At 45.2% G+C, this 17,316-nt stretch overlaps 79 non-coding genes across 79 annotated transcripts in view; all 79 read left to right on the top strand.

The window, feature by feature from the left end:
- The first annotated feature begins 8 nt into the window (after positions 1–8).
- On the top strand, positions 9–127 carry LOC148993444 (5S ribosomal RNA). The gene has a single exon (XR_016159101.1). It is a non-coding gene; the product is annotated as a 5S ribosomal RNA (ribosomal RNA).
- A 171-nt stretch (positions 128–298) lies between these two features.
- LOC148993445 (5S ribosomal RNA) lies at positions 299–417 on the top strand. Its single transcript, XR_016159102.1, has one exon. It is a non-coding gene; the product is annotated as a 5S ribosomal RNA (ribosomal RNA).
- Positions 418–583: 166 nt separating this feature from the next.
- LOC148993446 (5S ribosomal RNA) lies at positions 584–702 on the top strand. The gene has a single exon (XR_016159103.1). It is a non-coding gene; the product is annotated as a 5S ribosomal RNA (ribosomal RNA).
- A 171-nt stretch (positions 703–873) lies between these two features.
- On the top strand, positions 874–992 carry LOC148993447 (5S ribosomal RNA). The gene has a single exon (XR_016159104.1). It is a non-coding gene; the product is annotated as a 5S ribosomal RNA (ribosomal RNA).
- A 170-nt stretch (positions 993–1,162) lies between these two features.
- LOC148993448 (5S ribosomal RNA) lies at positions 1,163–1,281 on the top strand. Its single transcript, XR_016159105.1, has one exon. It is a non-coding gene; the product is annotated as a 5S ribosomal RNA (ribosomal RNA).
- Positions 1,282–1,344: 63 nt separating this feature from the next.
- On the top strand, positions 1,345–1,463 carry LOC148993449 (5S ribosomal RNA). Its single transcript, XR_016159107.1, has one exon. It is a non-coding gene; the product is annotated as a 5S ribosomal RNA (ribosomal RNA).
- A 63-nt stretch (positions 1,464–1,526) lies between these two features.
- LOC148993450 (5S ribosomal RNA) lies at positions 1,527–1,645 on the top strand. Its single transcript, XR_016159108.1, has one exon. It is a non-coding gene; the product is annotated as a 5S ribosomal RNA (ribosomal RNA).
- A 63-nt stretch (positions 1,646–1,708) lies between these two features.
- Positions 1,709–1,827, top strand: LOC148993451 (5S ribosomal RNA). Its single transcript, XR_016159109.1, has one exon. It is a non-coding gene; the product is annotated as a 5S ribosomal RNA (ribosomal RNA).
- A 63-nt stretch (positions 1,828–1,890) lies between these two features.
- Positions 1,891–2,009, top strand: LOC148993452 (5S ribosomal RNA). Its single transcript, XR_016159110.1, has one exon. It is a non-coding gene; the product is annotated as a 5S ribosomal RNA (ribosomal RNA).
- Positions 2,010–2,072: 63 nt separating this feature from the next.
- On the top strand, positions 2,073–2,191 carry LOC148993453 (5S ribosomal RNA). Its single transcript, XR_016159111.1, has one exon. It is a non-coding gene; the product is annotated as a 5S ribosomal RNA (ribosomal RNA).
- A 63-nt stretch (positions 2,192–2,254) lies between these two features.
- LOC148993454 (5S ribosomal RNA) lies at positions 2,255–2,373 on the top strand. Its single transcript, XR_016159112.1, has one exon. It is a non-coding gene; the product is annotated as a 5S ribosomal RNA (ribosomal RNA).
- Positions 2,374–2,436: 63 nt separating this feature from the next.
- LOC148993455 (5S ribosomal RNA) lies at positions 2,437–2,555 on the top strand. Its single transcript, XR_016159113.1, has one exon. It is a non-coding gene; the product is annotated as a 5S ribosomal RNA (ribosomal RNA).
- Positions 2,556–2,618: 63 nt separating this feature from the next.
- LOC148993456 (5S ribosomal RNA) lies at positions 2,619–2,737 on the top strand. The gene has a single exon (XR_016159114.1). It is a non-coding gene; the product is annotated as a 5S ribosomal RNA (ribosomal RNA).
- Positions 2,738–2,909: 172 nt separating this feature from the next.
- LOC148993457 (5S ribosomal RNA) lies at positions 2,910–3,028 on the top strand. Its single transcript, XR_016159115.1, has one exon. It is a non-coding gene; the product is annotated as a 5S ribosomal RNA (ribosomal RNA).
- A 171-nt stretch (positions 3,029–3,199) lies between these two features.
- LOC148993458 (5S ribosomal RNA) lies at positions 3,200–3,318 on the top strand. Its single transcript, XR_016159116.1, has one exon. It is a non-coding gene; the product is annotated as a 5S ribosomal RNA (ribosomal RNA).
- Positions 3,319–3,485: 167 nt separating this feature from the next.
- On the top strand, positions 3,486–3,604 carry LOC148993459 (5S ribosomal RNA). The gene has a single exon (XR_016159118.1). It is a non-coding gene; the product is annotated as a 5S ribosomal RNA (ribosomal RNA).
- A 170-nt stretch (positions 3,605–3,774) lies between these two features.
- On the top strand, positions 3,775–3,893 carry LOC148993460 (5S ribosomal RNA). Its single transcript, XR_016159119.1, has one exon. It is a non-coding gene; the product is annotated as a 5S ribosomal RNA (ribosomal RNA).
- A 63-nt stretch (positions 3,894–3,956) lies between these two features.
- LOC148993461 (5S ribosomal RNA) lies at positions 3,957–4,075 on the top strand. The gene has a single exon (XR_016159120.1). It is a non-coding gene; the product is annotated as a 5S ribosomal RNA (ribosomal RNA).
- A 63-nt stretch (positions 4,076–4,138) lies between these two features.
- LOC148993462 (5S ribosomal RNA) lies at positions 4,139–4,257 on the top strand. The gene has a single exon (XR_016159121.1). It is a non-coding gene; the product is annotated as a 5S ribosomal RNA (ribosomal RNA).
- Positions 4,258–4,320: 63 nt separating this feature from the next.
- Positions 4,321–4,439, top strand: LOC148993463 (5S ribosomal RNA). Its single transcript, XR_016159122.1, has one exon. It is a non-coding gene; the product is annotated as a 5S ribosomal RNA (ribosomal RNA).
- Positions 4,440–4,502: 63 nt separating this feature from the next.
- LOC148993464 (5S ribosomal RNA) lies at positions 4,503–4,621 on the top strand. The gene has a single exon (XR_016159123.1). It is a non-coding gene; the product is annotated as a 5S ribosomal RNA (ribosomal RNA).
- A 63-nt stretch (positions 4,622–4,684) lies between these two features.
- Positions 4,685–4,803, top strand: LOC148993465 (5S ribosomal RNA). Its single transcript, XR_016159124.1, has one exon. It is a non-coding gene; the product is annotated as a 5S ribosomal RNA (ribosomal RNA).
- A 172-nt stretch (positions 4,804–4,975) lies between these two features.
- LOC148993466 (5S ribosomal RNA) lies at positions 4,976–5,094 on the top strand. Its single transcript, XR_016159125.1, has one exon. It is a non-coding gene; the product is annotated as a 5S ribosomal RNA (ribosomal RNA).
- Positions 5,095–5,267: 173 nt separating this feature from the next.
- LOC148993467 (5S ribosomal RNA) lies at positions 5,268–5,386 on the top strand. The gene has a single exon (XR_016159126.1). It is a non-coding gene; the product is annotated as a 5S ribosomal RNA (ribosomal RNA).
- Positions 5,387–5,552: 166 nt separating this feature from the next.
- On the top strand, positions 5,553–5,671 carry LOC148993468 (5S ribosomal RNA). The gene has a single exon (XR_016159127.1). It is a non-coding gene; the product is annotated as a 5S ribosomal RNA (ribosomal RNA).
- Positions 5,672–5,842: 171 nt separating this feature from the next.
- On the top strand, positions 5,843–5,961 carry LOC148993469 (5S ribosomal RNA). Its single transcript, XR_016159129.1, has one exon. It is a non-coding gene; the product is annotated as a 5S ribosomal RNA (ribosomal RNA).
- Positions 5,962–6,131: 170 nt separating this feature from the next.
- Positions 6,132–6,250, top strand: LOC148993470 (5S ribosomal RNA). Its single transcript, XR_016159130.1, has one exon. It is a non-coding gene; the product is annotated as a 5S ribosomal RNA (ribosomal RNA).
- Positions 6,251–6,313: 63 nt separating this feature from the next.
- Positions 6,314–6,432, top strand: LOC148993471 (5S ribosomal RNA). The gene has a single exon (XR_016159131.1). It is a non-coding gene; the product is annotated as a 5S ribosomal RNA (ribosomal RNA).
- Positions 6,433–6,495: 63 nt separating this feature from the next.
- Positions 6,496–6,614, top strand: LOC148993472 (5S ribosomal RNA). Its single transcript, XR_016159132.1, has one exon. It is a non-coding gene; the product is annotated as a 5S ribosomal RNA (ribosomal RNA).
- Positions 6,615–6,677: 63 nt separating this feature from the next.
- Positions 6,678–6,796, top strand: LOC148993473 (5S ribosomal RNA). Its single transcript, XR_016159133.1, has one exon. It is a non-coding gene; the product is annotated as a 5S ribosomal RNA (ribosomal RNA).
- A 63-nt stretch (positions 6,797–6,859) lies between these two features.
- LOC148993474 (5S ribosomal RNA) lies at positions 6,860–6,978 on the top strand. Its single transcript, XR_016159134.1, has one exon. It is a non-coding gene; the product is annotated as a 5S ribosomal RNA (ribosomal RNA).
- A 63-nt stretch (positions 6,979–7,041) lies between these two features.
- LOC148993475 (5S ribosomal RNA) lies at positions 7,042–7,160 on the top strand. The gene has a single exon (XR_016159135.1). It is a non-coding gene; the product is annotated as a 5S ribosomal RNA (ribosomal RNA).
- A 63-nt stretch (positions 7,161–7,223) lies between these two features.
- Positions 7,224–7,342, top strand: LOC148993476 (5S ribosomal RNA). Its single transcript, XR_016159136.1, has one exon. It is a non-coding gene; the product is annotated as a 5S ribosomal RNA (ribosomal RNA).
- Positions 7,343–7,405: 63 nt separating this feature from the next.
- LOC148993477 (5S ribosomal RNA) lies at positions 7,406–7,524 on the top strand. Its single transcript, XR_016159137.1, has one exon. It is a non-coding gene; the product is annotated as a 5S ribosomal RNA (ribosomal RNA).
- Positions 7,525–7,587: 63 nt separating this feature from the next.
- Positions 7,588–7,706, top strand: LOC148993478 (5S ribosomal RNA). The gene has a single exon (XR_016159138.1). It is a non-coding gene; the product is annotated as a 5S ribosomal RNA (ribosomal RNA).
- A 172-nt stretch (positions 7,707–7,878) lies between these two features.
- On the top strand, positions 7,879–7,997 carry LOC148993479 (5S ribosomal RNA). The gene has a single exon (XR_016162261.1). It is a non-coding gene; the product is annotated as a 5S ribosomal RNA (ribosomal RNA).
- A 172-nt stretch (positions 7,998–8,169) lies between these two features.
- Positions 8,170–8,288, top strand: LOC148993480 (5S ribosomal RNA). Its single transcript, XR_016159140.1, has one exon. It is a non-coding gene; the product is annotated as a 5S ribosomal RNA (ribosomal RNA).
- Positions 8,289–8,454: 166 nt separating this feature from the next.
- Positions 8,455–8,573, top strand: LOC148993481 (5S ribosomal RNA). Its single transcript, XR_016159141.1, has one exon. It is a non-coding gene; the product is annotated as a 5S ribosomal RNA (ribosomal RNA).
- Positions 8,574–8,743: 170 nt separating this feature from the next.
- LOC148993482 (5S ribosomal RNA) lies at positions 8,744–8,862 on the top strand. Its single transcript, XR_016159142.1, has one exon. It is a non-coding gene; the product is annotated as a 5S ribosomal RNA (ribosomal RNA).
- Positions 8,863–9,032: 170 nt separating this feature from the next.
- LOC148993483 (5S ribosomal RNA) lies at positions 9,033–9,151 on the top strand. Its single transcript, XR_016159143.1, has one exon. It is a non-coding gene; the product is annotated as a 5S ribosomal RNA (ribosomal RNA).
- Positions 9,152–9,214: 63 nt separating this feature from the next.
- On the top strand, positions 9,215–9,333 carry LOC148993484 (5S ribosomal RNA). The gene has a single exon (XR_016159144.1). It is a non-coding gene; the product is annotated as a 5S ribosomal RNA (ribosomal RNA).
- Positions 9,334–9,396: 63 nt separating this feature from the next.
- Positions 9,397–9,515, top strand: LOC148993485 (5S ribosomal RNA). The gene has a single exon (XR_016159145.1). It is a non-coding gene; the product is annotated as a 5S ribosomal RNA (ribosomal RNA).
- A 63-nt stretch (positions 9,516–9,578) lies between these two features.
- LOC148993486 (5S ribosomal RNA) lies at positions 9,579–9,697 on the top strand. The gene has a single exon (XR_016159146.1). It is a non-coding gene; the product is annotated as a 5S ribosomal RNA (ribosomal RNA).
- A 63-nt stretch (positions 9,698–9,760) lies between these two features.
- Positions 9,761–9,879, top strand: LOC148993487 (5S ribosomal RNA). The gene has a single exon (XR_016159147.1). It is a non-coding gene; the product is annotated as a 5S ribosomal RNA (ribosomal RNA).
- A 63-nt stretch (positions 9,880–9,942) lies between these two features.
- LOC148993488 (5S ribosomal RNA) lies at positions 9,943–10,061 on the top strand. Its single transcript, XR_016159148.1, has one exon. It is a non-coding gene; the product is annotated as a 5S ribosomal RNA (ribosomal RNA).
- A 63-nt stretch (positions 10,062–10,124) lies between these two features.
- Positions 10,125–10,243, top strand: LOC148993489 (5S ribosomal RNA). Its single transcript, XR_016159149.1, has one exon. It is a non-coding gene; the product is annotated as a 5S ribosomal RNA (ribosomal RNA).
- A 63-nt stretch (positions 10,244–10,306) lies between these two features.
- On the top strand, positions 10,307–10,425 carry LOC148993490 (5S ribosomal RNA). Its single transcript, XR_016159151.1, has one exon. It is a non-coding gene; the product is annotated as a 5S ribosomal RNA (ribosomal RNA).
- A 63-nt stretch (positions 10,426–10,488) lies between these two features.
- LOC148993491 (5S ribosomal RNA) lies at positions 10,489–10,607 on the top strand. The gene has a single exon (XR_016159152.1). It is a non-coding gene; the product is annotated as a 5S ribosomal RNA (ribosomal RNA).
- Positions 10,608–10,779: 172 nt separating this feature from the next.
- Positions 10,780–10,898, top strand: LOC148993492 (5S ribosomal RNA). The gene has a single exon (XR_016159153.1). It is a non-coding gene; the product is annotated as a 5S ribosomal RNA (ribosomal RNA).
- Positions 10,899–11,069: 171 nt separating this feature from the next.
- Positions 11,070–11,188, top strand: LOC148993493 (5S ribosomal RNA). Its single transcript, XR_016159154.1, has one exon. It is a non-coding gene; the product is annotated as a 5S ribosomal RNA (ribosomal RNA).
- Positions 11,189–11,358: 170 nt separating this feature from the next.
- On the top strand, positions 11,359–11,477 carry LOC148993494 (5S ribosomal RNA). Its single transcript, XR_016159155.1, has one exon. It is a non-coding gene; the product is annotated as a 5S ribosomal RNA (ribosomal RNA).
- A 63-nt stretch (positions 11,478–11,540) lies between these two features.
- LOC148993495 (5S ribosomal RNA) lies at positions 11,541–11,659 on the top strand. The gene has a single exon (XR_016159156.1). It is a non-coding gene; the product is annotated as a 5S ribosomal RNA (ribosomal RNA).
- A 63-nt stretch (positions 11,660–11,722) lies between these two features.
- Positions 11,723–11,841, top strand: LOC148993496 (5S ribosomal RNA). The gene has a single exon (XR_016159157.1). It is a non-coding gene; the product is annotated as a 5S ribosomal RNA (ribosomal RNA).
- Positions 11,842–11,904: 63 nt separating this feature from the next.
- On the top strand, positions 11,905–12,023 carry LOC148993497 (5S ribosomal RNA). The gene has a single exon (XR_016159158.1). It is a non-coding gene; the product is annotated as a 5S ribosomal RNA (ribosomal RNA).
- Positions 12,024–12,086: 63 nt separating this feature from the next.
- On the top strand, positions 12,087–12,205 carry LOC148993498 (5S ribosomal RNA). The gene has a single exon (XR_016159159.1). It is a non-coding gene; the product is annotated as a 5S ribosomal RNA (ribosomal RNA).
- Positions 12,206–12,268: 63 nt separating this feature from the next.
- Positions 12,269–12,387, top strand: LOC148993499 (5S ribosomal RNA). Its single transcript, XR_016159160.1, has one exon. It is a non-coding gene; the product is annotated as a 5S ribosomal RNA (ribosomal RNA).
- Positions 12,388–12,559: 172 nt separating this feature from the next.
- On the top strand, positions 12,560–12,678 carry LOC148993500 (5S ribosomal RNA). Its single transcript, XR_016159162.1, has one exon. It is a non-coding gene; the product is annotated as a 5S ribosomal RNA (ribosomal RNA).
- A 172-nt stretch (positions 12,679–12,850) lies between these two features.
- Positions 12,851–12,969, top strand: LOC148993501 (5S ribosomal RNA). Its single transcript, XR_016159163.1, has one exon. It is a non-coding gene; the product is annotated as a 5S ribosomal RNA (ribosomal RNA).
- A 166-nt stretch (positions 12,970–13,135) lies between these two features.
- LOC148993502 (5S ribosomal RNA) lies at positions 13,136–13,254 on the top strand. The gene has a single exon (XR_016159164.1). It is a non-coding gene; the product is annotated as a 5S ribosomal RNA (ribosomal RNA).
- A 170-nt stretch (positions 13,255–13,424) lies between these two features.
- Positions 13,425–13,543, top strand: LOC148993503 (5S ribosomal RNA). Its single transcript, XR_016159165.1, has one exon. It is a non-coding gene; the product is annotated as a 5S ribosomal RNA (ribosomal RNA).
- Positions 13,544–13,713: 170 nt separating this feature from the next.
- On the top strand, positions 13,714–13,832 carry LOC148993504 (5S ribosomal RNA). The gene has a single exon (XR_016159166.1). It is a non-coding gene; the product is annotated as a 5S ribosomal RNA (ribosomal RNA).
- Positions 13,833–13,895: 63 nt separating this feature from the next.
- On the top strand, positions 13,896–14,014 carry LOC148993505 (5S ribosomal RNA). The gene has a single exon (XR_016159167.1). It is a non-coding gene; the product is annotated as a 5S ribosomal RNA (ribosomal RNA).
- Positions 14,015–14,077: 63 nt separating this feature from the next.
- On the top strand, positions 14,078–14,196 carry LOC148993506 (5S ribosomal RNA). The gene has a single exon (XR_016159168.1). It is a non-coding gene; the product is annotated as a 5S ribosomal RNA (ribosomal RNA).
- Positions 14,197–14,367: 171 nt separating this feature from the next.
- On the top strand, positions 14,368–14,486 carry LOC148993507 (5S ribosomal RNA). The gene has a single exon (XR_016159169.1). It is a non-coding gene; the product is annotated as a 5S ribosomal RNA (ribosomal RNA).
- A 63-nt stretch (positions 14,487–14,549) lies between these two features.
- On the top strand, positions 14,550–14,668 carry LOC148993508 (5S ribosomal RNA). The gene has a single exon (XR_016159170.1). It is a non-coding gene; the product is annotated as a 5S ribosomal RNA (ribosomal RNA).
- Positions 14,669–14,731: 63 nt separating this feature from the next.
- LOC148993509 (5S ribosomal RNA) lies at positions 14,732–14,850 on the top strand. The gene has a single exon (XR_016159171.1). It is a non-coding gene; the product is annotated as a 5S ribosomal RNA (ribosomal RNA).
- Positions 14,851–14,913: 63 nt separating this feature from the next.
- On the top strand, positions 14,914–15,032 carry LOC148993510 (5S ribosomal RNA). The gene has a single exon (XR_016159173.1). It is a non-coding gene; the product is annotated as a 5S ribosomal RNA (ribosomal RNA).
- Positions 15,033–15,095: 63 nt separating this feature from the next.
- Positions 15,096–15,214, top strand: LOC148993511 (5S ribosomal RNA). Its single transcript, XR_016163296.1, has one exon. It is a non-coding gene; the product is annotated as a 5S ribosomal RNA (ribosomal RNA).
- Positions 15,215–15,277: 63 nt separating this feature from the next.
- On the top strand, positions 15,278–15,396 carry LOC148993512 (5S ribosomal RNA). Its single transcript, XR_016159174.1, has one exon. It is a non-coding gene; the product is annotated as a 5S ribosomal RNA (ribosomal RNA).
- Positions 15,397–15,459: 63 nt separating this feature from the next.
- On the top strand, positions 15,460–15,578 carry LOC148993513 (5S ribosomal RNA). Its single transcript, XR_016159175.1, has one exon. It is a non-coding gene; the product is annotated as a 5S ribosomal RNA (ribosomal RNA).
- Positions 15,579–15,641: 63 nt separating this feature from the next.
- Positions 15,642–15,760, top strand: LOC148993514 (5S ribosomal RNA). Its single transcript, XR_016159176.1, has one exon. It is a non-coding gene; the product is annotated as a 5S ribosomal RNA (ribosomal RNA).
- A 63-nt stretch (positions 15,761–15,823) lies between these two features.
- On the top strand, positions 15,824–15,942 carry LOC148993515 (5S ribosomal RNA). Its single transcript, XR_016159177.1, has one exon. It is a non-coding gene; the product is annotated as a 5S ribosomal RNA (ribosomal RNA).
- A 63-nt stretch (positions 15,943–16,005) lies between these two features.
- LOC148993516 (5S ribosomal RNA) lies at positions 16,006–16,124 on the top strand. The gene has a single exon (XR_016159178.1). It is a non-coding gene; the product is annotated as a 5S ribosomal RNA (ribosomal RNA).
- Positions 16,125–16,187: 63 nt separating this feature from the next.
- On the top strand, positions 16,188–16,306 carry LOC148993517 (5S ribosomal RNA). The gene has a single exon (XR_016159179.1). It is a non-coding gene; the product is annotated as a 5S ribosomal RNA (ribosomal RNA).
- Positions 16,307–16,476: 170 nt separating this feature from the next.
- Positions 16,477–16,595, top strand: LOC148993518 (5S ribosomal RNA). The gene has a single exon (XR_016159180.1). It is a non-coding gene; the product is annotated as a 5S ribosomal RNA (ribosomal RNA).
- Positions 16,596–16,658: 63 nt separating this feature from the next.
- LOC148993519 (5S ribosomal RNA) lies at positions 16,659–16,777 on the top strand. The gene has a single exon (XR_016159181.1). It is a non-coding gene; the product is annotated as a 5S ribosomal RNA (ribosomal RNA).
- Positions 16,778–16,840: 63 nt separating this feature from the next.
- LOC148993520 (5S ribosomal RNA) lies at positions 16,841–16,959 on the top strand. Its single transcript, XR_016159182.1, has one exon. It is a non-coding gene; the product is annotated as a 5S ribosomal RNA (ribosomal RNA).
- A 63-nt stretch (positions 16,960–17,022) lies between these two features.
- LOC148993521 (5S ribosomal RNA) lies at positions 17,023–17,141 on the top strand. Its single transcript, XR_016159184.1, has one exon. It is a non-coding gene; the product is annotated as a 5S ribosomal RNA (ribosomal RNA).
- A 63-nt stretch (positions 17,142–17,204) lies between these two features.
- The window catches only part of LOC148993522 (5S ribosomal RNA), a 119-nt gene continuing 7 nt past the window's right edge, over positions 17,205–17,316 (top strand). The window contains exon 1 of the ribosomal RNA XR_016159185.1: positions 17,205–17,316. This exon is cut by the window's right edge and continues 7 nt beyond it. This is a non-coding gene — a ribosomal RNA (5S ribosomal RNA).

Genomic DNA, 17,316 nt, shown 5'->3' on the forward strand with positions numbered 1-17,316 from the left:
CAGATTTCGCTTACGGCCATACCACCTTGAGAACGCCCGAACTCGTCTGATCTCGGAAGCTAAGCAGGGTCGGGCCTGGTTAGTACTTGGATGGGAGACCGCCTGGGAATACCAGGTGCTGTAAGCTTTATTGTTTAAAAAAAAAAAAAAAAAAAAAGAGTCAATGAAATGTTTCAAAAATCCTAAATTGTCTTTTTTCCCCTCAAAATTCCTGAAATAGTCTCTCAGTTTCTTCAGAAAGCCTGAAAGAGTCTCTTTTTTTTCTTCTTCAAATAGCCCAATTTTGGCTGCAGATTTCGCTTACGGCCATACCACCTTGAGAACGCCCGAACTCGTCTGATCTCGGAAGCTAAGCAGGGTCGGGCCTGGTTAGTACTTGGATGGGAGACCGCCTGGGAATACCAGGTGCTGTAAGCTTTATTGTTTAAAAAAAAAAAAAAAAGAGTCAATGAAATGTTTCAAAAATCCTAAATTGTCTTTTTTCCCCTCAAAATTCCTGAAATAGTCTCTCAGTTTCTTCAGAAAGCCTGAAAGAGTCTCTTTTTTTTCTTCTTCAAATAGCCCAATTTTGGCTGCAGATTTCGCTTACGGCCATACCACCTTGAGAACGCCCGAACTCGTCTGATCTCGGAAGCTAAGCAGGGTCGGGCCTGGTTAGTACTTGGATGGGAGACCGCCTGGGAATACCAGGTGCTGTAAGCTTTATTGTTTAAAAAAAAAAAAAAAAAAAAAGAGTCAATGAAATGTTTCAAAAATCCTAAATTGTCTTTTTTCCCCTCAAAATTCCTGAAATAGTCTCTCAGTTTCTTCAGAAAGCCTGAAAGAGTCTCTTTTTTTTCTTCTTCAAATAGCCCAATTTTGGCTGCAGATTTCGCTTACGGCCATACCACCTTGAGAACGCCCGAACTCGTCTGATCTCGGAAGCTAAGCAGGGTCGGGCCTGGTTAGTACTTGGATGGGAGACCGCCTGGGAATACCAGGTGCTGTAAGCTTTATTGTTTAAAAAAAAAAAAAAAAAAAAGAGTCAATGAAATGTTTCAAAAATCCTAAATTGTCTTTTTTCCCCTCAAAATTCCTAAAATAGTCTCTCAGTTTCTTCAGAAAGCCTGAAAGAGTCTCTTTTTTTTCTTCTTCAAATAGCCCAATTTTGGCTGCAGATTTCGCTTACGGCCATACCACCTTGAGAACGCCCGAACTCGTCTGATCTCGGAAGCTAAGCAGGGTCGGGCCTGGTTAGTACTTGGATGGGAGACCGCCTGGGAATACCAGGTGCTGTAAGCTTTATGTAGTTTACTACCCTAATGTTCTAACCATTCAAATAGCCCAATTTTGGCAGCAGATTTCGCTTACGGCCATACCACCTTGAGAACGCCCGAACTCGTCTGATCTCGGAAGCTAAGCAGGGTCGGGCCTGGTTAGTACTTGGATGGGAGACCGCCTGGGAATACCAGGTGCTGTAAGCTTTATGTAGTTTACAACCCTAATGTTCTAACCATTCAAATAGCCCAATTTTGGCAGCAGATTTCGCTTACGGCCATACCACCTTGAGAACGCCCGAACTCGTCTGATCTCGGAAGCTAAGCAGGGTCGGGCCTGGTTAGTACTTGGATGGGAGACCGCCTGGGAATACCAGGTGCTGTAAGCTTTATGTAGTTTACTACCCTAATGTTCTAACCATTCAAATAGCCCAATTTTGGCAGCAGATTTCGCTTACGGCCATACCACCTTGAGAACGCCCGAACTCGTCTGATCTCGGAAGCTAAGCAGGGTCGGGCCTGGTTAGTACTTGGATGGGAGACCGCCTGGGAATACCAGGTGCTGTAAGCTTTATGTAGTTTACTACCCTAATGTTCTAACCATTCAAATAGCCCAATTTTGGCAGCAGATTTCGCTTACGGCCATACCACCTTGAGAACGCCCGAACTCGTCTGATCTCGGAAGCTAAGCAGGGTCGGGCCTGGTTAGTACTTGGATGGGAGACCGCCTGGGAATACCAGGTGCTGTAAGCTTTATGTAGTTTACTACCCTAATGTTCTAACCATTCAAATAGCCCAATTTTGGCAGCAGATTTCGCTTACGGCCATACCACCTTGAGAACGCCCGAACTCGTCTGATCTCGGAAGCTAAGCAGGGTCGGGCCTGGTTAGTACTTGGATGGGAGACCGCCTGGGAATACCAGGTGCTGTAAGCTTTATGTAGTTTACTACCCTAATGTTCTAACCATTCAAATAGCCCAATTTTGGCAGCAGATTTCGCTTACGGCCATACCACCTTGAGAACGCCCGAACTCGTCTGATCTCGGAAGCTAAGCAGGGTCGGGCCTGGTTAGTACTTGGATGGGAGACCGCCTGGGAATACCAGGTGCTGTAAGCTTTATGTAGTTTACTACCCTAATGTTCTAACCATTCAAATAGCCCAATTTTGGCAGCAGATTTCGCTTACGGCCATACCACCTTGAGAACGCCCGAACTCGTCTGATCTCGGAAGCTAAGCAGGGTCGGGCCTGGTTAGTACTTGGATGGGAGACCGCCTGGGAATACCAGGTGCTGTAAGCTTTATGTAGTTTACAACCCTAATGTTCTAACCATTCAAATAGCCCAATTTTGGCAACAGATTTCGCTTACGGCCATACCACCTTGAGAACGCCCGAACTCGTCTGATCTCGGAAGCTAAGCAGGGTCGGGCCTGGTTAGTACTTGGATGGGAGACCGCCTGGGAATACCAGGTGCTGTAAGCTTTATTGTTTAAAAAAAAAAAAAAAAAAAAAAGAGTCAATGAAATGTTTCAAAAATCCTAAATTGTCTTTTTTCCCCTCAAAATTCCTGAAATAGTCTCTCAGTTTCTTCAGAAAGCCTGAAAGAGTCTCTTTTTTTTCTTCTTCAAATAGCCCAATTTTGGCTGCAGATTTCGCTTACGGCCATACCACCTTGAGAACGCCCGAACTCGTCTGATCTCGGAAGCTAAGCAGGGTCGGGCCTGGTTAGTACTTGGATGGGAGACCGCCTGGGAATACCAGGTGCTGTAAGCTTTATTGTTTAAAAAAAAAAAAAAAAAAAAAGAGTCAATGAAATGTTTCAAAAATCCTAAATTGTCTTTTTTCCCCTCAAAATTCCTGAAATAGTCTCTCAGTTTCTTCAGAAAGCCTGAAAGAGTCTCTTTTTTTTCTTCTTCAAATAGCCCAATTTTGGCTGCAGATTTCGCTTACGGCCATACCACCTTGAGAACGCCCGAACTCGTCTGATCTCGGAAGCTAAGCAGGGTCGGGCCTGGTTAGTACTTGGATGGGAGACCGCCTGGGAATACCAGGTGCTGTAAGCTTTATTGTTTAAAAAAAAAAAAAAAAAGAGTCAATGAAATGTTTCAAAAATCCTAAATTGTCTTTTTTCCCCTCAAAATTCCTGAAATAGTCTCTCAGTTTCTTCAGAAAGCCTGAAAGAGTCTCTTTTTTTTCTTCTTCAAATAGCCCAATTTTGGCTGCAGATTTCGCTTACGGCCATACCACCTTGAGAACGCCCGAACTCGTCTGATCTCGGAAGCTAAGCAGGGTCGGGCCTGGTTAGTACTTGGATGGGAGACCGCCTGGGAATACCAGGTGCTGTAAGCTTTATTGTTTAAAAAAAAAAAAAAAAAAAAGAGTCAATGAAATGTTTCAAAAATCCTAAATTGTCTTTTTTCCCCTCAAAATTCCTGAAATAGTCTCTCAGTTTCTTCAGAAAGCCTGAAAGAGTCTCTTTTTTTTCTTCTTCAAATAGCCCAATTTTGGCTGCAGATTTCGCTTACGGCCATACCACCTTGAGAACGCCCGAACTCGTCTGATCTCGGAAGCTAAGCAGGGTCGGGCCTGGTTAGTACTTGGATGGGAGACCGCCTGGGAATACCAGGTGCTGTAAGCTTTATGTAGTTTACTACCCTAATGTTCTAACCATTCAAATAGCCCAATTTTGGCAGCAGATTTCGCTTACGGCCATACCACCTTGAGAACGCCCGAACTCGTCTGATCTCGGAAGCTAAGCAGGGTCGGGCCTGGTTAGTACTTGGATGGGAGACCGCCTGGGAATACCAGGTGCTGTAAGCTTTATGTAGTTTACAACCCTAATGTTCTAACCATTCAAATAGCCCAATTTTGGCAGCAGATTTCGCTTACGGCCATACCACCTTGAGAACGCCCGAACTCGTCTGATCTCGGAAGCTAAGCAGGGTCGGGCCTGGTTAGTACTTGGATGGGAGACCGCCTGGGAATACCAGGTGCTGTAAGCTTTATGTAGTTTACTACCCTAATGTTCTAACCATTCAAATAGCCCAATTTTGGCAGCAGATTTCGCTTACGGCCATACCACCTTGAGAACGCCCGAACTCGTCTGATCTCGGAAGCTAAGCAGGGTCGGGCCTGGTTAGTACTTGGATGGGAGACCGCCTGGGAATACCAGGTGCTGTAAGCTTTATGTAGTTTACTACCCTAATGTTCTAACCATTCAAATAGCCCAATTTTGGCAGCAGATTTCGCTTACGGCCATACCACCTTGAGAACGCCCGAACTCGTCTGATCTCGGAAGCTAAGCAGGGTCGGGCCTGGTTAGTACTTGGATGGGAGACCGCCTGGGAATACCAGGTGCTGTAAGCTTTATGTAGTTTACAACCCTAATGTTCTAACCATTCAAATAGCCCAATTTTGGCAACAGATTTCGCTTACGGCCATACCACCTTGAGAACGCCCGAACTCGTCTGATCTCGGAAGCTAAGCAGGGTCGGGCCTGGTTAGTACTTGGATGGGAGACCGCCTGGGAATACCAGGTGCTGTAAGCTTTATTGTTTAAAAAAAAAAAAAAAAAAAAAAGAGTCAATGAAATGTTTCAAAAATCCTAAATTGTCTTTTTTCCCCTCAAAATTCCTGAAATAGTCTCTCAGTTTCTTCAGAAAGCCTGAAAGAGTCTCTTTTTTTTCTTCTTCAAATAGCCCAATTTTGGCTGCAGATTTCGCTTACGGCCATACCACCTTGAGAACGCCCGAACTCGTCTGATCTCGGAAGCTAAGCAGGGTCGGGCCTGGTTAGTACTTGGATGGGAGACCGCCTGGGAATACCAGGTGCTGTAAGCTTTATTGTTTAAAAAAAAAAAAAAAAAAAAAAAGAGTCAATGAAATGTTTCAAAAATCCTAAATTGTCTTTTTTCCCCTCAAAATTCCTGAAATAGTCTCTCAGTTTCTTCAGAAAGCCTGAAAGAGTCTCTTTTTTTTCTTCTTCAAATAGCCCAATTTTGGCTGCAGATTTCGCTTACGGCCATACCACCTTGAGAACGCCCGAACTCGTCTGATCTCGGAAGCTAAGCAGGGTCGGGCCTGGTTAGTACTTGGATGGGAGACCGCCTGGGAATACCAGGTGCTGTAAGCTTTATTGTTTAAAAAAAAAAAAAAAAGAGTCAATGAAATGTTTCAAAAATCCTAAATTGTCTTTTTTCCCCTCAAAATTCCTGAAATAGTCTCTCAGTTTCTTCAGAAAGCCTGAAAGAGTCTCTTTTTTTTCTTCTTCAAATAGCCCAATTTTGGCTGCAGATTTCGCTTACGGCCATACCACCTTGAGAACGCCCGAACTCGTCTGATCTCGGAAGCTAAGCAGGGTCGGGCCTGGTTAGTACTTGGATGGGAGACCGCCTGGGAATACCAGGTGCTGTAAGCTTTATTGTTTAAAAAAAAAAAAAAAAAAAAAGAGTCAATGAAATGTTTCAAAAATCCTAAATTGTCTTTTTTCCCCTCAAAATTCCTGAAATAGTCTCTCAGTTTCTTCAGAAAGCCTGAAAGAGTCTCTTTTTTTTCTTCTTCAAATAGCCCAATTTTGGCTGCAGATTTCGCTTACGGCCATACCACCTTGAGAACGCCCGAACTCGTCTGATCTCGGAAGCTAAGCAGGGTCGGGCCTGGTTAGTACTTGGATGGGAGACCGCCTGGGAATACCAGGTGCTGTAAGCTTTATTGTTTAAAAAAAAAAAAAAAAAAAAGAGTCAATGAAATGTTTCAAAAATCCTAAATTGTCTTTTTTCCCCTCAAAATTCCTGAAATAGTCTCTCAGTTTCTTCAGAAAGCCTGAAAGAGTCTCTTTTTTTTCTTCTTCAAATAGCCCAATTTTGGCTGCAGATTTCGCTTACGGCCATACCACCTTGAGAACGCCCGAACTCGTCTGATCTCGGAAGCTAAGCAGGGTCGGGCCTGGTTAGTACTTGGATGGGAGACCGCCTGGGAATACCAGGTGCTGTAAGCTTTATGTAGTTTACTACCCTAATGTTCTAACCATTCAAATAGCCCAATTTTGGCAGCAGATTTCGCTTACGGCCATACCACCTTGAGAACGCCCGAACTCGTCTGATCTCGGAAGCTAAGCAGGGTCGGGCCTGGTTAGTACTTGGATGGGAGACCGCCTGGGAATACCAGGTGCTGTAAGCTTTATGTAGTTTACAACCCTAATGTTCTAACCATTCAAATAGCCCAATTTTGGCAGCAGATTTCGCTTACGGCCATACCACCTTGAGAACGCCCGAACTCGTCTGATCTCGGAAGCTAAGCAGGGTCGGGCCTGGTTAGTACTTGGATGGGAGACCGCCTGGGAATACCAGGTGCTGTAAGCTTTATGTAGTTTACTACCCTAATGTTCTAACCATTCAAATAGCCCAATTTTGGCAGCAGATTTCGCTTACGGCCATACCACCTTGAGAACGCCCGAACTCGTCTGATCTCGGAAGCTAAGCAGGGTCGGGCCTGGTTAGTACTTGGATGGGAGACCGCCTGGGAATACCAGGTGCTGTAAGCTTTATGTAGTTTACTACCCTAATGTTCTAACCATTCAAATAGCCCAATTTTGGCAGCAGATTTCGCTTACGGCCATACCACCTTGAGAACGCCCGAACTCGTCTGATCTCGGAAGCTAAGCAGGGTCGGGCCTGGTTAGTACTTGGATGGGAGACCGCCTGGGAATACCAGGTGCTGTAAGCTTTATGTAGTTTACTACCCTAATGTTCTAACCATTCAAATAGCCCAATTTTGGCAGCAGATTTCGCTTACGGCCATACCACCTTGAGAACGCCCGAACTCGTCTGATCTCGGAAGCTAAGCAGGGTCGGGCCTGGTTAGTACTTGGATGGGAGACCGCCTGGGAATACCAGGTGCTGTAAGCTTTATGTAGTTTACTACCCTAATGTTCTAACCATTCAAATAGCCCAATTTTGGCAGCAGATTTCGCTTACGGCCATACCACCTTGAGAACGCCCGAACTCGTCTGATCTCGGAAGCTAAGCAGGGTCGGGCCTGGTTAGTACTTGGATGGGAGACCGCCTGGGAATACCAGGTGCTGTAAGCTTTATGTAGTTTACTACCCTAATGTTCTAACCATTCAAATAGCCCAATTTTGGCAGCAGATTTCGCTTACGGCCATACCACCTTGAGAACGCCCGAACTCGTCTGATCTCGGAAGCTAAGCAGGGTCGGGCCTGGTTAGTACTTGGATGGGAGACCGCCTGGGAATACCAGGTGCTGTAAGCTTTATGTAGTTTACAACCCTAATGTTCTAACCATTCAAATAGCCCAATTTTGGCAACAGATTTCGCTTACGGCCATACCACCTTGAGAACGCCCGAACTCGTCTGATCTCGGAAGCTAAGCAGGGTCGGGCCTGGTTAGTACTTGGATGGGAGACCGCCTGGGAATACCAGGTGCTGTAAGCTTTATTGTTTAAAAAAAAAAAAAAAAAAAAAAGAGTCAATGAAATGTTTCAAAAATCCTAAATTGTCTTTTTTCCCCTCAAAATTCCTGAAATAGTCTCTCAGTTTCTTCAGAAAGCCTGAAAGAGTCTCTTTTTTTTCTTCTTCAAATAGCCCAATTTTGGCTGCAGATTTCGCTTACGGCCATACCACCTTGAGAACGCCCGAACTCGTCTGATCTCGGAAGCTAAGCAGAGTCGGGCCTGGTTAGTACTTGGATGGGAGACCGCCTGGGAATACCAGGTGCTGTAAGCTTTATTGTTTAAAAAAAAAAAAAAAAAAAAAAGAGTCAATGAAATGTTTCAAAAATCCTAAATTGTCTTTTTTCCCCTCAAAATTCCTGAAATAGTCTCTCAGTTTCTTCAGAAAGCCTGAAAGAGTCTCTTTTTTTTCTTCTTCAAATAGCCCAATTTTGGCTGCAGATTTCGCTTACGGCCATACCACCTTGAGAACGCCCGAACTCGTCTGATCTCGGAAGCTAAGCAGGGTCGGGCCTGGTTAGTACTTGGATGGGAGACCGCCTGGGAATACCAGGTGCTGTAAGCTTTATTGTTTAAAAAAAAAAAAAAAAGAGTCAATGAAATGTTTCAAAAATCCTAAATTGTCTTTTTTCCCCTCAAAATTCCTGAAATAGTCTCTCAGTTTCTTCAGAAAGCCTGAAAGAGTCTCTTTTTTTTCTTCTTCAAATAGCCCAATTTTGGCTGCAGATTTCGCTTACGGCCATACCACCTTGAGAACGCCCGAACTCGTCTGATCTCGGAAGCTAAGCAGGGTCGGGCCTGGTTAGTACTTGGATGGGAGACCGCCTGGGAATACCAGGTGCTGTAAGCTTTATTGTTTAAAAAAAAAAAAAAAAAAAAGAGTCAATGAAATGTTTCAAAAATCCTAAATTGTCTTTTTTCCCCTCAAAATTCCTGAAATAGTCTCTCAGTTTCTTCAGAAAGCCTGAAAGAGTCTCTTTTTTTTCTTCTTCAAATAGCCCAATTTTGGCTGCAGATTTCGCTTACGGCCATACCACCTTGAGAACGCCCGAACTCGTCTGATCTCGGAAGCTAAGCAGGGTCGGGCCTGGTTAGTACTTGGATGGGAGACCGCCTGGGAATACCAGGTGCTGTAAGCTTTATTGTTTAAAAAAAAAAAAAAAAAAAAGAGTCAATGAAATGTTTCAAAAATCCTAAATTGTCTTTTTTCCCCTCAAAATTCCTGAAATAGTCTCTCAGTTTCTTCAGAAAGCCTGAAAGAGTCTCTTTTTTTTCTTCTTCAAATAGCCCAATTTTGGCTGCAGATTTCGCTTACGGCCATACCACCTTGAGAACGCCCGAACTCGTCTGATCTCGGAAGCTAAGCAGGGTCGGGCCTGGTTAGTACTTGGATGGGAGACCGCCTGGGAATACCAGGTGCTGTAAGCTTTATGTAGTTTACTACCCTAATGTTCTAACCATTCAAATAGCCCAATTTTGGCAGCAGATTTCGCTTACGGCCATACCACCTTGAGAACGCCCGAACTCGTCTGATCTCGGAAGCTAAGCAGGGTCGGGCCTGGTTAGTACTTGGATGGGAGACCGCCTGGGAATACCAGGTGCTGTAAGCTTTATGTAGTTTACAACCCTAATGTTCTAACCATTCAAATAGCCCAATTTTGGCAGCAGATTTCGCTTACGGCCATACCACCTTGAGAACGCCCGAACTCGTCTGATCTCGGAAGCTAAGCAGGGTCGGGCCTGGTTAGTACTTGGATGGGAGACCGCCTGGGAATACCAGGTGCTGTAAGCTTTATGTAGTTTACTACCCTAATGTTCTAACCATTCAAATAGCCCAATTTTGGCAGCAGATTTCGCTTACGGCCATACCACCTTGAGAACGCCCGAACTCGTCTGATCTCGGAAGCTAAGCAGGGTCGGGCCTGGTTAGTACTTGGATGGGAGACCGCCTGGGAATACCAGGTGCTGTAAGCTTTATGTAGTTTACTACCCTAATGTTCTAACCATTCAAATAGCCCAATTTTGGCAGCAGATTTCGCTTACGGCCATACCACCTTGAGAACGCCCGAACTCGTCTGATCTCGGAAGCTAAGCAGGGTCGGGCCTGGTTAGTACTTGGATGGGAGACCGCCTGGGAATACCAGGTGCTGTAAGCTTTATGTAGTTTACTACCCTAATGTTCTAACCATTCAAATAGCCCAATTTTGGCAGCAGATTTCGCTTACGGCCATACCACCTTGAGAACGCCCGAACTCGTCTGATCTCGGAAGCTAAGCAGGGTCGGGCCTGGTTAGTACTTGGATGGGAGACCGCCTGGGAATACCAGGTGCTGTAAGCTTTATGTAGTTTACTACCCTAATGTTCTAACCATTCAAATAGCCCAATTTTGGCAGCAGATTTCGCTTACGGCCATACCACCTTGAGAACGCCCGAACTCGTCTGATCTCGGAAGCTAAGCAGGGTCGGGCCTGGTTAGTACTTGGATGGGAGACCGCCTGGGAATACCAGGTGCTGTAAGCTTTATGTAGTTTACTACCCTAATGTTCTAACCATTCAAATAGCCCAATTTTGGCAGCAGATTTCGCTTACGGCCATACCACCTTGAGAACGCCCGAACTCGTCTGATCTCGGAAGCTAAGCAGGGTCGGGCCTGGTTAGTACTTGGATGGGAGACCGCCTGGGAATACCAGGTGCTGTAAGCTTTATGTAGTTTACAACCCTAATGTTCTAACCATTCAAATAGCCCAATTTTGGCAACAGATTTCGCTTACGGCCATACCACCTTGAGAACGCCCGAACTCGTCTGATCTCGGAAGCTAAGCAGGGTCGGGCCTGGTTAGTACTTGGATGGGAGACCGCCTGGGAATACCAGGTGCTGTAAGCTTTATTGTTTAAAAAAAAAAAAAAAAAAAAAAGAGTCAATGAAATGTTTCAAAAATCCTAAATTGTCTTTTTTCCCCTCAAAATTCCTGAAATAGTCTCTCAGTTTCTTCAGAAAGCCTGAAAGAGTCTCTTTTTTTTCTTCTTCAAATAGCCCAATTTTGGCTGCAGATTTCGCTTACGGCCATACCACCTTGAGAACGCCCGAACTCGTCTGATCTCGGAAGCTAAGCAGGGTCGGGCCTGGTTAGTACTTGGATGGGAGACCGCCTGGGAATACCAGGTGCTGTAAGCTTTATTGTTTAAAAAAAAAAAAAAAAAAAAAGAGTCAATGAAATGTTTCAAAAATCCTAAATTGTCTTTTTTCCCCTCAAAATTCCTGAAATAGTCTCTCAGTTTCTTCAGAAAGCCTGAAAGAGTCTCTTTTTTTTCTTCTTCAAATAGCCCAATTTTGGCTGCAGATTTCGCTTACGGCCATACCACCTTGAGAACGCCCGAACTCGTCTGATCTCGGAAGCTAAGCAGGGTCGGGCCTGGTTAGTACTTGGATGGGAGACCGCCTGGGAATACCAGGTGCTGTAAGCTTTATTGTTTAAAAAAAAAAAAAAAAAAAAGAGTCAATGAAATGTTTCAAAAATCCTAAATTGTCTTTTTTCCCCTCAAAATTCCTGAAATAGTCTCTCAGTTTCTTCAGAAAGCCTGAAAGAGTCTCTTTTTTTTCTTCTTCAAATAGCCCAATTTTGGCTGCAGATTTCGCTTACGGCCATACCACCTTGAGAACGCCCGAACTCGTCTGATCTCGGAAGCTAAGCAGGGTCGGGCCTGGTTAGTACTTGGATGGGAGACCGCCTGGGAATACCAGGTGCTGTAAGCTTTATGTAGTTTACTACCCTAATGTTCTAACCATTCAAATAGCCCAATTTTGGCAGCAGATTTCGCTTACGGCCATACCACCTTGAGAACGCCCGAACTCGTCTGATCTCGGAAGCTAAGCAGGGTCGGGCCTGGTTAGTACTTGGATGGGAGACCGCCTGGGAATACCAGGTGCTGTAAGCTTTATGTAGTTTACAACCCTAATGTTCTAACCATTCAAATAGCCCAATTTTGGCAGCAGATTTCGCTTACGGCCATACCACCTTGAGAACGCCCGAACTCGTCTGATCTCGGAAGCTAAGCAGGGTCGGGCCTGGTTAGTACTTGGATGGGAGACCGCCTGGGAATACCAGGTGCTGTAAGCTTTATGTAGTTTACTACCCTAATGTTCTAACCATTCAAATAGCCCAATTTTGGCAGCAGATTTCGCTTACGGCCATACCACCTTGAGAACGCCCGAACTCGTCTGATCTCGGAAGCTAAGCAGGGTCGGGCCTGGTTAGTACTTGGATGGGAGACCGCCTGGGAATACCAGGTGCTGTAAGCTTTATGTAGTTTACTACCCTAATGTTCTAACCATTCAAATAGCCCAATTTTGGCAGCAGATTTCGCTTACGGCCATACCACCTTGAGAACGCCCGAACTCGTCTGATCTCGGAAGCTAAGCAGGGTCGGGCCTGGTTAGTACTTGGATGGGAGACCGCCTGGGAATACCAGGTGCTGTAAGCTTTATGTAGTTTACAACCCTAATGTTCTAACCATTCAAATAGCCCAATTTTGGCAACAGATTTCGCTTACGGCCATACCACCTTGAGAACGCCCGAACTCGTCTGATCTCGGAAGCTAAGCAGGGTCGGGCCTGGTTAGTACTTGGATGGGAGACCGCCTGGGAATACCAGGTGCTGTAAGCTTTATTGTTTAAAAAAAAAAAAAAAAAAAAAAGAGTCAATGAAATGTTTCAAAAATCCTAAATTGTCTTTTTTCCCCTCAAAATTCCTGAAATAGTCTCTCAGTTTCTTCAGAAAGCCTGAAAGAGTCTCTTTTTTTTCTTCTTCAAATAGCCCAATTTTGGCTGCAGATTTCGCTTACGGCCATACCACCTTGAGAACGCCCGAACTCGTCTGATCTCGGAAGCTAAGCAGGGTCGGGCCTGGTTAGTACTTGGATGGGAGACCGCCTGGGAATACCAGGTGCTGTAAGCTTTATTGTTTAAAAAAAAAAAAAAAAAAAAAAGAGTCAATGAAATGTTTCAAAAATCCTAAATTGTCTTTTTTCCCCTCAAAATTCCTGAAATAGTCTCTCAGTTTCTTCAGAAAGCCTGAAAGAGTCTCTTTTTTTTCTTCTTCAAATAGCCCAATTTTGGCTGCAGATTTCGCTTACGGCCATACCACCTTGAGAACGCCCGAACTCGTCTGATCTCGGAAGCTAAGCAGGGTCGGGCCTGGTTAGTACTTGGATGGGAGACCGCCTGGGAATACCAGGTGCTGTAAGCTTTATTGTTTAAAAAAAAAAAAAAAAGAGTCAATGAAATGTTTCAAAAATCCTAAATTGTCTTTTTTCCCCTCAAAATTCCTGAAATAGTCTCTCAGTTTCTTCAGAAAGCCTGAAAGAGTCTCTTTTTTTTCTTCTTCAAATAGCCCAATTTTGGCTGCAGATTTCGCTTACGGCCATACCACCTTGAGAACGCCCGAACTCGTCTGATCTCGGAAGCTAAGCAGGGTCGGGCCTGGTTAGTACTTGGATGGGAGACCGCCTGGGAATACCAGGTGCTGTAAGCTTTATTGTTTAAAAAAAAAAAAAAAAAAAAGAGTCAATGAAATGTTTCAAAAATCCTAAATTGTCTTTTTTCCCCTCAAAATTCCTGAAATAGTCTCTCAGTTTCTTCAGAAAGCCTGAAAGAGTCTCTTTTTTTTCTTCTTCAAATAGCCCAATTTTGGCTGCAGATTTCGCTTACGGCCATACCACCTTGAGAACGCCCGAACTCGTCTGATCTCGGAAGCTAAGCAGGGTCGGGCCTGGTTAGTACTTGGATGGGAGACCGCCTGGGAATACCAGGTGCTGTAAGCTTTATTGTTTAAAAAAAAAAAAAAAAAAAAGAGTCAATGAAATGTTTCAAAAATCCTAAATTGTCTTTTTTCCCCTCAAAATTCCTGAAATAGTCTCTCAGTTTCTTCAGAAAGCCTGAAAGAGTCTCTTTTTTTTCTTCTTCAAATAGCCCAATTTTGGCTGCAGATTTCGCTTACGGCCATACCACCTTGAGAACGCCCGAACTCGTCTGATCTCGGAAGCTAAGCAGGGTCGGGCCTGGTTAGTACTTGGATGGGAGACCGCCTGGGAATACCAGGTGCTGTAAGCTTTATGTAGTTTACTACCCTAATGTTCTAACCATTCAAATAGCCCAATTTTGGCAGCAGATTTCGCTTACGGCCATACCACCTTGAGAACGCCCGAACTCGTCTGATCTCGGAAGCTAAGCAGGGTCGGGCCTGGTTAGTACTTGGATGGGAGACCGCCTGGGAATACCAGGTGCTGTAAGCTTTATGTAGTTTACAACCCTAATGTTCTAACCATTCAAATAGCCCAATTTTGGCAGCAGATTTCGCTTACGGCCATACCACCTTGAGAACGCCCGAACTCGTCTGATCTCGGAAGCTAAGCAGGGTCGGGCCTGGTTAGTACTTGGATGGGAGACCGCCTGGGAATACCAGGTGCTGTAAGCTTTATTGTTTAAAAAAAAAAAAAAAAAAAAAGAGTCAATGAAATGTTTCAAAAATCCTAAATTGTCTTTTTTCCCCTCAAAATTCCTGAAATAGTCTCTCAGTTTCTTCAGAAAGCCTGAAAGAGTCTCTTTTTTTTCTTCTTCAAATAGCCCAATTTTGGCAGCAGATTTCGCTTACGGCCATACCACCTTGAGAACGCCCGAACTCGTCTGATCTCGGAAGCTAAGCAGGGTCGGGCCTGGTTAGTACTTGGATGGGAGACCGCCTGGGAATACCAGGTGCTGTAAGCTTTATGTAGTTTACTACCCTAATGTTCTAACCATTCAAATAGCCCAATTTTGGCAGCAGATTTCGCTTACGGCCATACCACCTTGAGAACGCCCGAACTCGTCTGATCTCGGAAGCTAAGCAGGGTCGGGCCTGGTTAGTACTTGGATGGGAGACCGCCTGGGAATACCAGGTGCTGTAAGCTTTATGTAGTTTACTACCCTAATGTTCTAACCATTCAAATAGCCCAATTTTGGCAGCAGATTTCGCTTACGGCCATACCACCTTGAGAACGCCCGAACTCGTCTGATCTCGGAAGCTAAGCAGGGTCGGGCCTGGTTAGTACTTGGATGGGAGACCGCCTGGGAATACCAGGTGCTGTAAGCTTTATGTAGTTTACTACCCTAATGTTCTAACCATTCAAATAGCCCAATTTTGGCAGCAGATTTCGCTTACGGCCATACCACCTTGAGAACGCCCGAACTCGTCTGATCTCGGAAGCTAAGCAGGGTCGGGCCTGGTTAGTACTTGGATGGGAGACCGCCTGGGAATACCAGGTGCTGTAAGCTTTATGTAGTTTACTACCCTAATGTTCTAACCATTCAAATAGCCCAATTTTGGCAGCAGATTTCGCTTACGGCCATACCACCTTGAGAACGCCAGAACTCGTCTGATCTCGGAAGCTAAGCAGGGTCGGGCCTGGTTAGTACTTGGTTGGGAGACCGCCTGGGAATACCAGGTGCTGTAAGCTTTATGTAGTTTACTACCCTAATGTTCTAACCATTCAAATAGCCCAATTTTGGCAGCAGATTACGCTTACGGCCATACCACCTTGAGAACGCCCGAACTCGTCTGATCTCGGAAGCTAAGCAGGGTCGGGCCTGGTTAGTACTTGGATGGGAGACCGCCTGGGAATACCAGGTGCTGTAAGCTTTATGTAGTTTACTACCCTAATGTTCTAACCATTCAAATAGCCCAATTTTGGCAGCAGATTTCGCTTACGGCCATACCACCTTGAGAACGCCCGAACTCGTCTGATCTCGGAAGCTAAGCAGGGTCGGGCCTGGTTAGTACTTGGATGGGAGACCGCCTGGGAATACCAGGTGCTGTAAGCTTTATGTAGTTTACTACCCTAATGTTCTAACCATTCAAATAGCCCAATTTTGGCAGCAGATTTCGCTTACGGCCATACCACCTTGAGAACGCCCGAACTCGTCTGATCTCGGAAGCTAAGCAGGGTCGGGCCTGGTTAGTACTTGGATGGGAGACCGCCTGGGAATACCAGGTGCTGTAAGCTTTATGTAGTTTACTACCCTAATGTTCTAACCATTCAAATAGCCCAATTTTGGCAGCAGATTTCGCTTACGGCCATACCACCTTGAGAACGCCCGAACTCGTCTGATCTCGGAAGCTAAGCAGGGTCGGGCCTGGTTAGTACTTGGATGGGAGACCGCCTGGGAATACCAGGTGCTGTAAGCTTTATGTAGTTTACTACCCTAATGTTCTAACCATTCAAATAGCCCAATTTTGGCAGCAGATTTCGCTTACGGCCATACCACCTTGAGAACGCCCGAACTCGTCTGATCTCGGAAGCTAAGCAGGGTCGGGCCTGGTTAGTACTTGGATGGGAGACCGCCTGGGAATACCAGGTGCTGTAAGCTTTATGTAGTTTACAACCCTAATGTTCTAACCATTCAAATAGCCCAATTTTGGCAACAGATTTCGCTTACGGCCATACCACCTTGAGAACGCCCGAACTCGTCTGATCTCGGAAGCTAAGCAGGGTCGGGCCTGGTTAGTACTTGGATGGGAGACCGCCTGGGAATACCAGGTGCTGTAAGCTTTATTGTTTAAAAAAAAAAAAAAAAAAAAGAGTCAATGAAATGTTTCAAAAATCCTAAATTGTCTTTTTTCCCCTCAAAATTCCTGAAATAGTCTCTCAGTTTCTTCAGAAAGCCTGAAAGAGTCTCTTTTTTTTCTTCTTCAAATAGCCCAATTTTGGCAGCAGATTTCGCTTACGGCCATACCACCTTGAGAACGCCCGAACTCGTCTGATCTCGGAAGCTAAGCAGGGTCGGGCCTGGTTAGTACTTGGATGGGAGACCGCCTGGGAATACCAGGTGCTGTAAGCTTTATGTAGTTTACTACCCTAATGTTCTAACCATTCAAATAGCCCAATTTTGGCAGCAGATTTCGCTTACGGCCATACCACCTTGAGAACGCCCGAACTCGTCTGATCTCGGAAGCTAAGCAGGGTCGGGCCTGGTTAGTACTTGGATGGGAGACCGCCTGGGAATACCAGGTGCTGTAAGCTTTATGTAGTTTACTACCCTAATGTTCTAACCATTCAAATAGCCCAATTTTGGCAGCAGATTTCGCTTACGGCCATACCACCTTGAGAACGCCCGAACTCGTCTGATCTCGGAAGCTAAGCAGGGTCGGGCCTGGTTAGTACTTGGATGGGAGACCGCCTGGGAATACCAGGTGCTGTAAGCTTTATGTAGTTTACTACCCTAATGTTCTAACCATTCAAATAGCCCAATTTTGGCAGCAGATTTCGCTTACGGCCATACCACCTTGAGAACGCCCGAACTCGTCTGATCTCGGAAGCTAAGCAGGGTCGGGCCTGGTTAGTACTTGGATGGGAGACCGCCTGGGAATACCAGGTGCTGTAAGCTTTATGTAGTTTACTACCCTAATGTTCTAACCATTCAAATAGCCCAATTTTGGCAGCAGATTTCGCTTACGGCCATACCACCTTGAGAACGCCCGAACTCGTCTGATCTCGGAAGCTAAGCAGGGTCGGGCCTGGTTAGTACTTGGATGGGAGACCGCCTGGGAATACCAGGTGCT

This window comes from Pimephales promelas, chromosome 3, assembly GCF_988280905.1.
Source record: "Pimephales promelas chromosome 3, fPimPro1.hap1.1, whole genome shotgun sequence".
NCBI classification, from domain to species: domain Eukaryota; kingdom Metazoa; phylum Chordata; class Actinopteri; order Cypriniformes; family Leuciscidae; genus Pimephales; species Pimephales promelas.